Raw genomic sequence first — 15,904 nt, forward strand, 5'->3', positions numbered from 1 at the left:
CCCCCCCCCCCCCCCTTCTCTCTGCCTCAAAAGCTACAGACTCAGAAATGGCACATACTAAGGAAAGCTCATTGTGGGTCTGGCTCTAGTGGCTGTAGTTCTGCACCAAGGCTGAATTTTGGGAAAGAGACTTCAGATATGGTGTAAGGGGACCACTAAGGTCTATTTAAAATCATCTTAAGGGCACAGTGTCATGGGACCTTTAAATAAAAAAAATGTGATTGCAAAATAAATATTGTTTTACTTAAGATAGTTATCTGCTGAGCTCTTCTAAACAACTGTTTAGAAGTTGAATTACTTGGCAAATGTCATTTCCAAGTATTGCTTAAAGCAGCTTTTTTCAAAAAAATAATTGACTGTTCTGTCATAGATCTTACAGCATGTCTGCAAATTGAAGATATCCTCCGCTACAAAAGTGCTTTCCCATTAATGAATAGAACATGAGATGAGGAAATTATTCCTTGAATTCTCTGGGCAGATAATGATTCTCATCTTTATCAGTGGTTTATCTTCTAAGGTCAAGATTAAAGTGAAAAGTGATGTGAACCCCCAGTGTCTCCAATTAAGAAGAGAGGGAGAGACAAAGAAAGAGAGAGGGAATGAGAGAGAGAGGTGGACTCTGCTACATTACTCTGCTTTCTGGTCCCTTAAGTATCCCTGAGAAATAGAAAACACAATTAAATTATGACACCTGACATCTAGACCTCACATCAGTGTGAATCATAATGGACTAACCAGTGAAAGTGAGATCCTGTCAGACGATTAATGTGATCTCACACATTAGCACCTTTCTAACTTGACATTTTTTGATGTTTTTTTCTGATCTTGATAAAGACCTCCTGGATAAATGTCTATATAAACTGTATAGTTGAAGCTTAAGTAAAAAAACTAACAAAACGTTGTACTGGTCTGTCTCCATGTGATATCTGTGAAGTTATTGTCTCAGTACAGTAACATACCCTCAGCAGGTAGCCAATTGCTTACAGGTAGAAGCAGCCCTGTCTTTCTGTTTCCACTGTGCAGTCTGTGTTTTCAACTAATAAAACCTCCCCATATGAAATGTATCATTTTGTCAAATGTAAATCTAAAATTTGTACAGTTTTTTTCAAAAAGAAATACTGCAGCACACACAAAATAAAGGTTCCGATGTCTGTCACCCCTGGGACTGACTGATGTCCAGGGTCTCCCAATATCAGCAGGGATTGGCTCCAGCCCCCTACAACACTTAAGGATAAGTGGGTAGAGCAAATGGATGGGTGGATAGATGTACCTTTATCTTAATCTTGGTCTTTATCCACAACTGAAGCGGATGGAAAAAGTGAGTGTGGTGCCAGCTGCACAGTGTCACCATACTGTAGAATATATGCAGTCTCGCATTGCCAGACCTATCTAATTTAATTTCATTATTTTTTTACTTATCTCAAGCAGTCAACATTGTTGCAAGACAAAAACAAATGTAAACCAAAAAAACCCTGCAACCAATCAGAAGGTAACAGTGTCTATATATATATATATATATATATATATATATATATATATATATATATATATATATATATATATATATATATATATATATAATTACACAATTAAATGACTAGTTTGAGAAGGAGCCAGCAAGCGGAAGGAAATAGCTTATTTGGTCCTGCCCTTATTTCACAAAATCATACCATCACAGAGTAAATAGATATGCAAATACAGCATACAATCTTTTAGGTCTTACACTAACTAACAACAATAAAAGTACCGTTAAATTATAATTCCATTCCTGTGTTTAGGTCTATTTTCTGTATCTCCAAAGCGCTGCCAAGTAAGGTCTGGCTACTCCACACATACCGGTACATTCTGGGATAGGAGAAAATAGCGCTCTGGGTTATTTGCATCTCTTTAAACCAAGCAAAATTGTCTCGGGCAGCGCAATGCTCTGGATGCAGAGATGGTGCTACTGAAAATGGCGCCTGAAAGGGACTTGTTTTGGTGGATTATTCGCAGCCCACAAAACAAAATGCCACAAACAATAATAATGAAGTTAACTGTTCACACAATACAGTAACGTGAGCTAATTAGCAGGATACATGGTTAAACGTAACTGTCTCTTACCAATATATCGCTGTGTACCTTGTCCATAGCAATCCCCACCAATCGGTCCCAAACCGTCCCAGTTAGATAGTAAATGCCGTAAACATATTACTTGTAAATCTTTAATCTCCAGACGGAACCAAATAGAACGGCCTTGTTGCACAATCCAAATGTTCTTGGATGCGTGGATAGCTCAGCAGTCCCTACTGCAACGGCCGCTGGTTCAGTTCTGAACTACGGCCTTTTCCTTCATGTCATTCCCCCTCCCCTGTCCTGTCAAATACATGCCTAAAATGCCCCCAAAAAATCTATAAAAAAATGAAATAAAAACTTGCAATTTTCAATGTGTAGTTTGATAACTCATAGTTTGAGGTTTTTGCTGAAGCAAACCAAGTTGGAGTAGGGCAAACACCCAGAGTGGAAGGTGATGGACATCTGGTGCGGGATGTCAGGCAATTATCCTGGAAATGTCCTACCGTTGATCCAGACTATAGAACCCCTAATAGTAGTCTTTTTTTTCCTCGAACATGCTGTGGCTGGTAATGATTATTTTATGTGGGGGAAGGCAAAGAAGCTTACAGAGTTTAACAAGCAGCGGTGCGACTAGAAATTCAGCCTCCTCTGACAAGATGTCACACTGGACCTCCTCACCCTGTTATCATAACAGTAGAGTATCACCTCAACAGAACCCTCCACCTCCGGGTCCGATTAAGAATACTCATTTTCATGAGACCCACTACCTGTGCCCCAAATTAAGAGACTTTCAACACCAGTGAAAATAGCCGCCTCGAGCAGCGCCTCCCCACCGAGAGGTTGAAGAAGCTCTCAATCAAATGATGGAGGGGAGTTGTGACCATGTATATTTTAATGTGCAACCAATCCAATACCTTATAACTACGCCACACTAATAGATTGCCAGTTGGCTACACCAGCTGGGCTTTATTATCAACTGCCAGTTGCAGTTCAGCTGAAAATCGTACTATAATTGAATAGCTTTTTTAGGCATTAGGCTGCTATTTTCACCGCAATGAAATCTTCTTATTTTACTGAGAAAGTTGTGCCCATTAAAATCTTATGGCACTATTTCATTTTGTTGACACAAAGGAACCTTTTTCACTTGTGGCACAGTCCAGACCAAAACTGGCTTTCCATTCCTTTCATTGTGGTAGAGACACATGTACTTTACTTATTATTGCACTTTTTAGTTTTTAGAGACTTTTGCACATGGCAAGCTAGACATAGCAATGCTTGGAATTTTGAGAGGTCAGTTGTATACACTTATAAGGGTGGCATGTGTGTTGCCCTGCCCTAGAAGTTCCGTGAGAAAGATGTCAATCAACCATGGTCTAAATGTTTTTTCCAAAGTAGGGGAGGTAGTCACATGCTGTGAGGCTGTTGTGGAAACACTTGTCATCGTGGCTTGGCTTGGCATGATATGGCATGGCATGGCACAGCTAAAGTCGAATGACCCGGGCCTGTGGGGTAAAAAACTCAATAGTCCTGAGAAAAATCAGCCAAAATAAGTGACACCTGTGTGGCTGATTTTGGCCTTTGCTGTAATGAGTTAATTGTTGACTGAAGCAAGTGAGTGAAAGCAACATGGGTTGAACAAACACCTAAATAGCTAAGTAAGATACTTGTAACAGTGTTTCCAACAGCTAGAAGTCCTTTCTTATTCCAACATGAATCAAACCCTTCAACAAACAGCATCAGTTTGGGTTGGGATAATGTGGACCAAAAAGTACGGAGTGTGGATTGGTGGCTGGAGAGATGCCACTTCACCTCCTGGGCACTGCCAGGTGCTCTTGAGCAAGGCACTGTAACCCCCCCCCCCCAAACCGCTCAGAGCGCTGGTACAGCTGGCAGCCCACTCACTCTGACATCTCTCCATTAGTCCATGTATAGGTCCTGAGCATGTGTGTGTACTTCAGGTCTGTGTGTACCCAAAATGTAAATTGCAATTTTCCCACTGGGGATTAATAAACAAATACAAATTATGTTAAAATTACATAAAAAATTATCAGGTTAGCAGCGGCCCTTTATTCCTTCTCTTACTTACTCAATCAGTCCTCAATCCATTTTCTTTTAAAAAAATCTCTGTGCATTTGTTGCTCTAGGTAAAGTTAGTTGTCAAAAGGAATCCAGAGTTCCCTGGTGACTGATATTTACACTTTATAAATTTCATTTACTAGCCAATTTGTCCACTGTAACTGCCTATTGTTTGTCTTTTTATCATTCCCCTATACATACAGTGTAGCTCCTGGATATGCATGTTTTTAAGGGGTTCATACTGCAGATTTGCTTGTTGTGCAGTTAAACTTGGTCATTTAGAGCATGTTTTTAAAATTAGCAAATTTGTGGTTATAGCATTGGAAAAAAACAACTTGAAGGAGGATATTGTAGGTTTGAATTCTGGATTTAATGAAAAAATATGGATAAAGATGAAAGATGCATATTAATATTATTCTTTTATTAGATTATACTGTATACTATAATACTTGCCTTTTACATTTTCAGCAGTTTCAATAAATATTGAACTTTGAGCCATAGTAGTAATTCTTTGTTACCAAATGAGTAGAACTAAAAACACAGAAGAGCACACAGGCTCACATAACACATAACACCTACACATTATGCCCACATTATAACAGTGGGTGCTTTGTTATCGACATGAGGCTTGATTCAAAAAGTAAATCCAAGTAATTCAGTGGCAGCACAAAACAAGTGCAACACATTTAATTGCTGCATGTTATGGTGTCACTATAAGAAACAGAACAATTTCTGTTATTTAAATTAAGCCCCCTCAAAGATGAAAATATCACTGTCGACAGCTTCAGAGAGCAATAAGGAGGTGAAAAGCAATAAAGTTCTTGACACAATCATAGGCTACTTTGTGGGGTTAAACTTTGACACTTGAAATAAATACGGACCAAGCATTTCTTCACTCTACGATGGGAGAAAAATGACTTTGACTCATCTAGCCCTTCGCAGGGAAAATGACAGATTGATCTCTCTAGATCATCTTTGGTGACCTTTTTATATAAAAAAAGAAAGAAAAAAAAGAATATTTCAAATATTTTGAATTCCCTGTATTTATCAGCTGCAGTGGTGGAAGGAGTATTTGGATGCTTTACTTAAAGAGAAGTAGTAATACCACTCTATTATAATACTCCATTACACGTAAAAGTCCTGCTTTCAAATCATACGTACAAAAGTACTATTGACAAAATGTACTTGAATTATTAAATGTAAAAGTACTTATTATGCAGAATGGCCCATTTCATAGTCATAAGAAACATATGTTTGTGGTATGAATCTATAGATTCATACCACAAACATATGTTGATTTTGCTGAGTTGATATAATGATTCTGAGCAATTTTGAATTTTAAACTAAAACTATTTACTGAGGTTTTCTATTTACATCTATAGAGAGTTTTGTCTGATGTAAGACATACATTTGGAACACTATGTTAAACGAATTAGAGTATTTAATATGTAATTTTGCACATATTTGTTACATTGTTATGTTTTGCATCAAAAAACCTAACCTACAAAGTAACTATAGCTGTCAGATCAAGGTAATGGAGTAAAAAGAACAAGGAGTACCATTAGCCCCTAAAATGTGGTGGAGAAGTGTAAAGTAGCATCAAATTGAAATACTCAAGTAAAGTACAAGCACCTTAAATGTAAACTGAAATACAGTACTTGAGTATATGTACTTAGTTCCTTTCCACCACTGCATAGCTGTAATAGATGTCCTAGAAAGTACATTTGAGGGCTTATTCCTGTTGAATTTATCTTATCACAAAATTATTGTAAAGTAAATTTTTACATCATTAATCCTACATTAAAGCACAAAAGAAAACAGTCATACCCACAAGAAAGATACAGTCTGCAAAATGTGGTTGTGTCTTAAATAGTAAATTCTGACTCTGCACTATCATTTAACCATTTGTATTATTTCACATTGAGAAGACCGACATGTGGCTGTTCTGTGTTACCTTTCATCTTACAAGGTTTTACACCTTATATGTCTATGGAACTCTTATAGTGACAGAATCAATTAGTCTCCACTCAGTTGAATGTGCTAAAGAGTCTCATTTTAATTTGTCCAAACAGTAGAGGAGACACCGCTGTGCAGGAAAAGAAAAGCAATCCTTTTGCTTCAGTGGCCCATGGCAGATAGATGATTCCACCAGGTAGATTTTGTAGTTCAGCTGAGTTGCATTGATTTGGCAGCATCGGGTGGATGTCACACATGCACTGAACAATGCTCAATGACTTTGCTATCCTATTCCCATTTAAATTGCCTCTACATTTCCTTTCTGACACCTGTTTAAATCAATGCCTTCCTCTGCAGGTCATGGGCTGAATGTACTAGGCGCACACCAGCCGCCTCTCAAATCCACTAAAATCAACACAATAATTGAAATATTTTCAAGCTGATTACACCGAAGCCCGGGGCTTGGCTGGTTGCTAAGAGTATGCTCCCTAGTTGCTAGGGGGAGTAAATCATCCTGCATTATTTGATTTTTGTTACTGATATGAAACTGCTAGTCCCTCGATTAAATGTCTCACAGTCAAACACCTAGGGGATGGACAAGAGAGAAAAAATAAAATAGTCACTGCGAACCTGTAAAATAGCATCTCTAACTTCTCTTTTCCATTGGGCTTCAACACAAATCTATCTGCTTGTTTATGTTTGTTCCTGCTGAAATAAACAAAGCTCCGCTTCTGCTCTCATTGAGGAAAAACAGAAAAGACAGCGAAATATCCAGAAATCCCATATCACACTTTGGTAAGATCATGAGTAATCTGTCTGCCTTATCAAAACAGATTGCATAGTCAAAACCATGATTTTCTCTTTTTTTAGTAGCAATCTAAGTTTGATTTGGGCGGTAACAGCCTTATAAATAATAGTCAGTCAAATACAACAAGGGAAACCTTGACTAAATAATATACTGTCATAAAAGAATCAAAGATAAATCACCTTGACTTGCACAGGAAAGGTCTTTTTTTGCAGCACACATCGTAGTCAATATAGTCAGAATGGTATTACATTTAGCAGGACATTTTTTGCTTTAAGTATGAGCCAGGAGCATGCAGTTTCCTCCCTGGAGCCCCTAAGTTGATTATAACAAGCTTTAGTACCTTTATTTCTTGCATGCAAAAGAAGGGGCCACAATCTACTACACTACACTGTAGATGTGATGCTCACTGATTAAAACTGGACCCTTACTCTCATTCCATCTAATATTAATGCTGCATTGAAAAGGATTTTCTCCAAAGACTTGTCAGACATTGTGGGCTGCTCCAGCCGGCCTTGTCAAATGAGATCAGTGCTCGCCATAATGGTGAGGTCAAGTGGAGGGGCAGCCTCTCAACTCCATAACAGCCTGACAGCAAGCACTATATTATGCTCTGTAAGGATAGAGCGCCTAGAAGTGTGCAAGCCTACACATTACAAACTACAGATGCACTTGACACACAGCCAAGGTGTGCCATTTCATTAAAAAAGTGTCAACGTAATCCTCCAAATGGGTGTCAGTTGAATTAGTTAATCTACTTATGCATTAGATTCTATCTATCAAAGAAACAAACTCCCGTGAAAAGAATACAAGCCATTTAACAATATTCCTTGACCTCGGCTATGAGCTGGCACCTGATTTTGTCGTTCTGCAGCCAATAGGAAAAAGCTGTCTTACAGCTCCGCTGAAGGGAGGGTGAGCGGTGATCAGGGCCCAGCTGCTAAATAAAAACCTAACCACAGATCAGAGTCCCTTCATTAGCCAGCAGTCAGGTCTGGCTTGTTGTAGGTGGATCGATAAAGCGGTCCCACTCTTTTTTAATTTTTTAATTTACCAACTAACACATTTCTTGTAGCTGAGTTGTCTTTAAACTGTGCCGCTGTTTAACTGCTTTATTCAGCCTCTGTATGAGACCATCTGGTCCCCTGTCCTGTAAGTCTCTTCTAAAGCCCAGGCCTGACAAGCAAGAGATATGTCAATGCAGTCCTCAGCACAAAGCAACATCTGCCATGCCTGACGCCCACTATTGTATGGCCATTTAATCTGTCCCCCTCCTCCCCTTAACGGCACACAACAGTTCCTGGTATTATGTTTTGCCACTCAATTAGCATTATCATCCTGCTGAAATAGAAGCCAATTTACCTTTAATGATGTGATTGTTAGATGAGTGACAGCAGTCGGCGCTGCCACTATCGCTAGATAAACGGAGGCCTGCCCCTGTTTTCCTGACTGGTCGTGCAGAGTGCTGGGAAGTCATAGCCAGCCAATCACGATGGCCTGACTTCACCCCTTCACCACCAACATTGTTTCCTTCGGTTCATAGAGGCAGTGTGCTGGAAAATTGAGTCCAGATTCATTAGGTTTTCAGTGTGCCGCTCGAGTCAGTTAAATTGATACATTTCCTAACAAAATTGAAGTGCTTTTGTGGTGCCTGCGGATGGCTGGTGACCCCACTCGGCCCACTGAGCAGCCGAAGCAAGCTGATGGATCCATTAGACCGCTTAGACTGCTTATTCCTCTCTCTCCATCTCTGACTGACACTGTAAATCTGAACCAATTTCAGACTCTAATCACCATTACAAACCCCTTCCACTGTCCATTTGTTACTCTGCAATTCGAATACACTACCTAGATTGGTCCAGAATTACCAGTTTAGAGGGGCCCTCCTGCTTTCCCATGGTTAAATGTTTCATGACTGGTCCCTTTTCTCAGCTGAAGCATAAAAGCAGTGGCTACTGGAGGAGGGGGGGGGGGGGTAACATACAGTGAAACAAAGGGCCTTGAACAATTCCCGAAAGATAAACTGGAATTAAGAAGAATGATAGATAAATGAATAAATACAAGGGCAAAATAGGAAGTGTGAAATTCAGTGAGATGACAGACAGGCCTCAAGGCCACACTGCCGGCTGTGGTAGAAGGGTGTCCCTTGAATAACAATCACTGTTACACCTCCAAAACATTTCCTCATCCACTAGCCATTTCTACCCAAGCTTTATCTGCTCAGTCAACCGCACAGCACTAGCGAAGCGGCTGGAGGATATTATTTCCCTGTTGGCCCCAGTCATATAACTCTGCTTAATATGCACTCTATAATTTAAGAAACTCAAATTATAACCCGAATACGCCTTGCTTTATATTATCTATCTAACCTTCAACTTTGTTCAACTTTGAATTAGTGACTCTGAACATTTTCACATAACAGGTAAAGAAATGCTGAAATAAGTCTGAAAGTAAAGCCTCACATGCATTATTTATGCCCTTAAATCATAAGAGTTCAATTGAAGGGCTTATATTGAAAACCGGTGAGCTCACCCGTCAGTCTCCACATCTAATTAACTGCTGCACCTCATATCCTCTAAGTGCAGTGGAAACACATTTTAATTGATATTGAGATGTTTATGCCCTTAGAAAGTAATTAAGATTTTCAATTAATCCTGTCTTATTTCTGGACATCTTGGTTCTGTGTCCTTGAGCGTCCAGCGATTAATTCCCCAAACCTCCTCCAAATGAGGGAACTTCAATTACTTTGCACTGAATCACAACCCTGCGAGTGACCTCATCCAAGGCTGCATCATCATTTAAATTAAAGGCAATACAAACCCAATTAAATCATAGGGCTGGTCAAATCACCAGTAGGTGAACGGCTGTTTGGTATATCCCACATACGTGAACTGGGGAATTTCCTTTTACTGTATGTCTCCTGTGGGTGAGAAGCCAGGCTATTATAACACCCAGCTGCTTTTAGGTTATCAATTTTTCTATAGTAATCAATTAAAACAGCCCTTTCACAGGAAGTTGTGTTCCCTTTGGGATAAAAAAAAAGCAGCATGTGCCGTTAACGCTGACCTCTTCTCACTCCCCCGCGTCTCCATTTGCTTGTTTACTTTATTATGTCCAAGCGTGCACCACACTGCACTGCAAAAATGTTTGCTCATCAATAGGAAAAAAAGACACAGACTTTACCAATCAACTCAAAAAAACATTTGTTTCCTCTTTCCAGAACTGATAATGGTAAAAGGTAAGGCCTGGTATGAAAACACAATCCATCTTCTACAGTATTTTTATACCTTTGGAATTACATCTCCCCAAACCTGAAATGTGTACATCAATATGACAACACTCTGACTGTCCAAACCTCTATTGTCATGCCAAGAATAAATAATATTTTCTCCTTGCTGCCCTTGCAGTGCAGTTTTTCTCACACATAGAATCACCTGCCCATCTAGGCAACAAAAAGCCTGCTTGGGGATTATGGTGACATAATCTTAGCAGTGGCCTGTGAGTCGGGGGCTGAATGGGTTTGAACCCTCTATGCCATGCTGAGATAACATTTGTCACCGGGGTTCCTAGGCGCCCTATTCATAGATTAGTGGACTGTTGCCTTTTCAAAATGTGAAATGGCTTTGGCACTGCTGCATGTTTATTTTCAAAAACCTGTGCCTCCAAGGATGAGGAGAGCATCTTGTCCTTTTCTTGAGAGCTCCACCGCTTGGCCTCACATGAGCACATAGACATCAGCCGCCTCTGTTGTCTATGTGAATCTGTGGACAGTAAACACAGAGGAATATATTACATGTTCTTGTTGCCCAGTGGGCCTCCTGAGAGAATGCATGATATGATTTAATTTTTAAGTAAAACCAGCCTGACTTCTGTTTGCCTATTTTTGTTCTTTAAACACAAAATGCTCATATGTCTGTTAAAGGAATATCAACATTTTTCAACAAGTGTTGGATAAGAGGGTTGATACCACTATATGTGTCAGTTAACTATAAAGTAACAGGTAGCAGCTGGTTAGCTTTACTTGTATACAGCATATATACAGGAAGCAGTTAGCCTGGCGCTGTCCAAATGTAAAATACAAACAAAACAAAAATGGGCCTACCAGCAACTCTAGTGCATTGTTTCAGCTGAATTGGGAAGTTGTGATTTCCGAGTTCAGTTGGAAAAGTCAACTGTCACACCCCCAAAGTCGCATTACAATCCAACATGGCAACTCTGAGCATCAACATCAGTGAAAGCTGTATGAATATTCTTTTTTTAGCACTTATTTGTATCTCATTAAAACAGTCGTATACAATGTGTTACTGTCCATCTTCTACCTGTGGATATGTTGCTACAGTGTTTGCATTTGCAATAAACCACATAAAGCATTATTATCAACTGGCATTGCTAACATCGGCTAGAACCACCCTACCACCGTTTTATCAACTTGTAACGAACACGATCAACTCAGGTGTGTAATTCCCAGTTCGGTTATGTGCTTGACTATTAACTGAGAGCAGTAACTTTCTTGAGTCTCCACTGGTTGACTGGCAACCTTTTCCTGCCAAGAAATAACCCCCCATTAAATGGCCAATTGTGGTTTTTACAGTTTGGTTTGTGTATGGATTAAAAAACAGATGTGTCAATGTGTAAGCTTTCCTGGTAGGTGATTTTATTAGTTTTGGACAGAGCCAGGCTTGCTGTTTCCTCCTGTTTACTCTCTGCCAGAAAGTGAATAGCATATTTCCTAAGTATTGCTATAAGCGATGAACATTTTCTAGCCGTTAAACGTGGCGTAAAGTGAGTATGAGCCATGAGTGATTGGTTATTATTTATTGAAATTCATTCAGAACAGGAGATTTGGGGATGTACACCATACAGCTTCAACCTCCGCTGTCCCTCTCTAAACATCCAGTGTATTATTTGAGCACGCTTCAAGGGATCTTTAATCAGCCCGAGCGGTCCCCACAGTTAGCATTTAAAGCGAATCTTTGCATCACAAAAGGGTGGGATGTGTAAATGAGATGTGACATTTTATTTGTGCGGGGCTATGCAGCAAATAAATAAATATCAGGCCATGACAGACAGAGACTGCTGGGAAAATATCCTCTACATTGCACTCACTGGTTAACTGTCACAGCATTAAATTGACTTTCACATTGACATGTTGCCTTCCGATTGGTTAGCAGATGTAAAAAGAGGAAACACTTGCCAAACAGTTTCCAAGAGCATGAAATTGATATTGTGAATCATATGTGACAGTGACTCTTCTGCCCTATAATTGATCTACATTAAGGCTACAAGGCTTCAGCCTGTGATTGGAAAACGGGGCACATCATGGAGCTCTGTGTATCCCTGGCTGGCAGACAGAGGAGTTTATTCTTGCACTGGAAAGATTACATCTTCAATTTTACCTTGGGTGTATAGACCTCAGTGGGCCAGCAGATATCTCTGTATAAGTGGGACCTTACTTATTGCTCTTTCAAGTGGTAGATCTATCCATTCACTCTAATTAAATTGAGGTTTTTATTCTGGTTCTTCTAATCCAGAGTCAAGTGTGTTGGGACTTGGATGATGTGATTTGAAAGGGAATACTCTTGAATCCATGAAACACTGTTATCTCTTCTCCACTATTGAAATAAATTTGAAAATGAGGTTTGTGCTCTTAAGCACCACACACTCAGATGACCTGAACCGGGTGCTTTGATGTAAAATGTGTTCCTAGTAAAGCAGAAGACCATAATGGAAAGCAAAAGCCTTCAATCAGCACCTACCATCTTTTTTAAATGAAATGAAATTATGGGAGAAGGGGCTAAAACCAGATCTCAGCAGGGCTTAAAACCAACATTGCTTTCTATTTTTTTACTTATTTTTTGGCCAAACAAACATTATCATGTTGCAAAAACCTTATCATATGTGCCAGATTGGGGAAAATTCTAAATCAGAAATTCTAGCCAACCAGGGAATTTTAGTGCCAGATCCTTCTTGGAGAATGTTAATATATGACTGAATGAATAAATAGATAAATTAGTTGAATCTGTAAATTGAAGATGACCTCTTCTGGCAATCCTAGGGTCCATCTGGCTGAAGGTAAGCCCTCCATCTCAAAAGCACTAAAGCATCCATCACTGCACCATACAGCCTATCTGCTGGGGGGATTCATGCAGTTCGGTCTTTAAGATCCAGATCAGGACGAGGCTTAATAAAGCTTGTTCTAGCTGGGTCTTACCTATGAGTCATTTCCAGCATGATCACCCTTATCTGTGTTGAGCTGGGCTCCCTTGGCTACTCGGAGGCCTCCGTTTAACACCTGGCCCTCACATGGCTTCACCACCAAACACAAAAACCACTCGTAGCCAAAGATGCTTGTTTGTCAGGGATTAAAGGTATTTTCCCTGCCTCTGTCGCAGCATCCCTATTGGGCACCAGCAGCCCTCTAACTCAGGTCATCGCTCTCATGACCAAACTGTAGGCCTCCTTCCAAGTTACACTGGCTCACATAAACCTGTGCAAATCATGCTGGACAAATATCAGAGCAGCCAACTGCTCCAGTGAGAGAGAAATAAAAAAATAAAAGTTTAATATGCAGTCTAGATGTGCGTTAAAATCATGAGAAAATGAAAATATCTGGGTTGAGATCAAAGCTATGGGAGAAATGTTGCAAGAATATGGCTGAAAAGAATGGGACAATGAATATATTTTAGGCAATTACTTCAGAGAGCAGAGTTCCATAATTTGTCTGCCAAGATAAAAGTAATCCACAACACAGAAACTAAAGAGCTGATTTCATAATGGATATTTTATTCAAGTCCCTCAAAAAGAAAGAGGAGCCTATTAAATTTCCAATTTTAATTTATGACTTCAGAAATGATTTTGCACCTCAGTGAAATTACCAAAGGCATCCTGCAATATATCGTGCAGGGTTACACACTGAACTTAAAAAAATACTCATTACATTGTACTGTGAATGCAGTCCATTTTATTTAAAAAAAGAATATTTGTTGACCAATCATCTGTCACTGCTATGCAAGAATGGATTGACTTAGGAAGTGGAGCTTTTGAAACATTGAAAAAAAATGGTTGTCATCAATATTTCATAGAGGGACTCAATAAGGCTTGTTATAGGTGGACATGTTGTCTCTATATCTAGTATATTTACATTTCTTCCTCATGGGAACATGCATGCTTTTAGCGCTCCTATCCCCAAAAGGAATATCACAGTAAACTAATCATGAAGCTCTGACACCAACATCTCTCACATCTGTGTATCCCAAAGTGGAATACTCTCCTTTAAACTAATTGCCAACGGTAGCTGTACTGTGCACATCCACTGAGACATCACTCAACATGTCTTCACCACTTTATTAACAATGATGATTAAAAAATAGTCATCATCTCAGTGTTTTTGTTGTTGCAAAGTCAACAGGGGATCTCCTCTTAGGCCTTGATTTGGATAATAGACTAACAACAATTCTGTAACCCCGATTCCGTCTATTTAGGCTTGCATTCATTACTGCTAAAATAGCCTAAATGGATGTCTAAACGGCAGCTCATAAACAAACAGCAGCGGGGTGGGAATGGTCTTTGCTATTGAGCAAAGTATGACACTCCGGGGGTTTGCGGATGGGATCTCTCCATAGTGACAAGATGTAATCAGACACGTCCCTGCTGAAATCTATCCAGGTTACACAAAACACAGCAAAGGAGACTGAATTTAAAAAAAAACATGTGGCTGTTGACCTTAAATGCATGTAGCCTACTAAAATAAAAAAAGCAATTCTGGCAAAGATGTGACAAAGGCAAAACCTTTGAGAAAAAGAGGAAGTGGATAGAAATAGAGAAAAGACAAGGGAGGGCTAAAATATGGGTGTATATGCTGGTGTGTATTTGTCCATGTAAGGCCAAGAGGGAGAGATAAATAGGGAGATGGGGCTGAAAAGAAAGGGGGTGACAGAAGAAGTGAAGGAAGTATTGGGGTCACACTGATGGGCACTGAATTGTGTTGTGAATTGAATGAACTCATCTTTAAAAGACAACTGTGTATTTCCCCTTTTATTGAGAGAATAGTCATATTAACATCCTGTTCTCTTTGCGAAGCAAAGCCATATCCGATGATGATTGGGTTTGGGAAATGCTCTGATGGAAAAATAGAGCCTATTGCATCCACATCACCATCTCACACCACATTGGCATATGCGGCTCACTGCTTCCCACTTTTGGCCAAAATTGAAGAGCTTGCACAGAGGAAAATAAATAGATGGTTGAATACCAATGGCCTCTGCCACTGAACCTTTTATCAGTGGGAATCTAACAGCCGTGCCGTTTCAGAATTTCAGTTTAGCTTCCGATTACGGTATGTCCTGGCATTTTATTCCCTACATCTCTATGCTTCATAGCCTTCAAACACTTCTCGGTAACTACCTATTATCCAACAGTTCCACTCCACTGACCCTGCCAATAAAACTTTTCATATCCTTATAAATGAACTCAATTGCCGCGTTCTAAACATTTACACTGCACTAACAGATCATCTCCACACCTTGGAATTGACTAAATTCCCTTTTCCTTATGAATATATAGGAGAAGATTAGAGATATGATAGCTTTTCAGATTGCTGCACCCAGTAAAATTAGTTTAGTGAGCATTTACAGACTAAATTGGAACCATTAAATAGCGGATTGAATTGATGGCACATTCATTGTCTCTCCATCGGTATCACTGTAAAATCAATTAGCCGTCACTTTTCCATTCCCAATAAAGTATGATTGTCAGCTACGGATGAATAAAGAAGACCCTGACAGCCACTCAGACCAGAACACCATGTGAAAACAAATCTTGTGTAAGGGCTGGCAAATGTGATCTGTAATTCTGCAAAAAGGCACAATTGTCTTCATCAAAAGGCCACTATGCATAGAATGGGCCATTAGTTTAAAAATGTACAACTTCAAAGTGATATTGAGAGCAGGGCAGGCTGCAACAATTGTTTCAGTCCAACGATAACTAAAGAATGATCATTGAATTTGTATTATTCAT

Source organism: Etheostoma cragini, chromosome 15 (assembly GCF_013103735.1).
Source record: "Etheostoma cragini isolate CJK2018 chromosome 15, CSU_Ecrag_1.0, whole genome shotgun sequence".
Classification (NCBI taxonomy): domain Eukaryota; kingdom Metazoa; phylum Chordata; class Actinopteri; order Perciformes; family Percidae; genus Etheostoma; species Etheostoma cragini.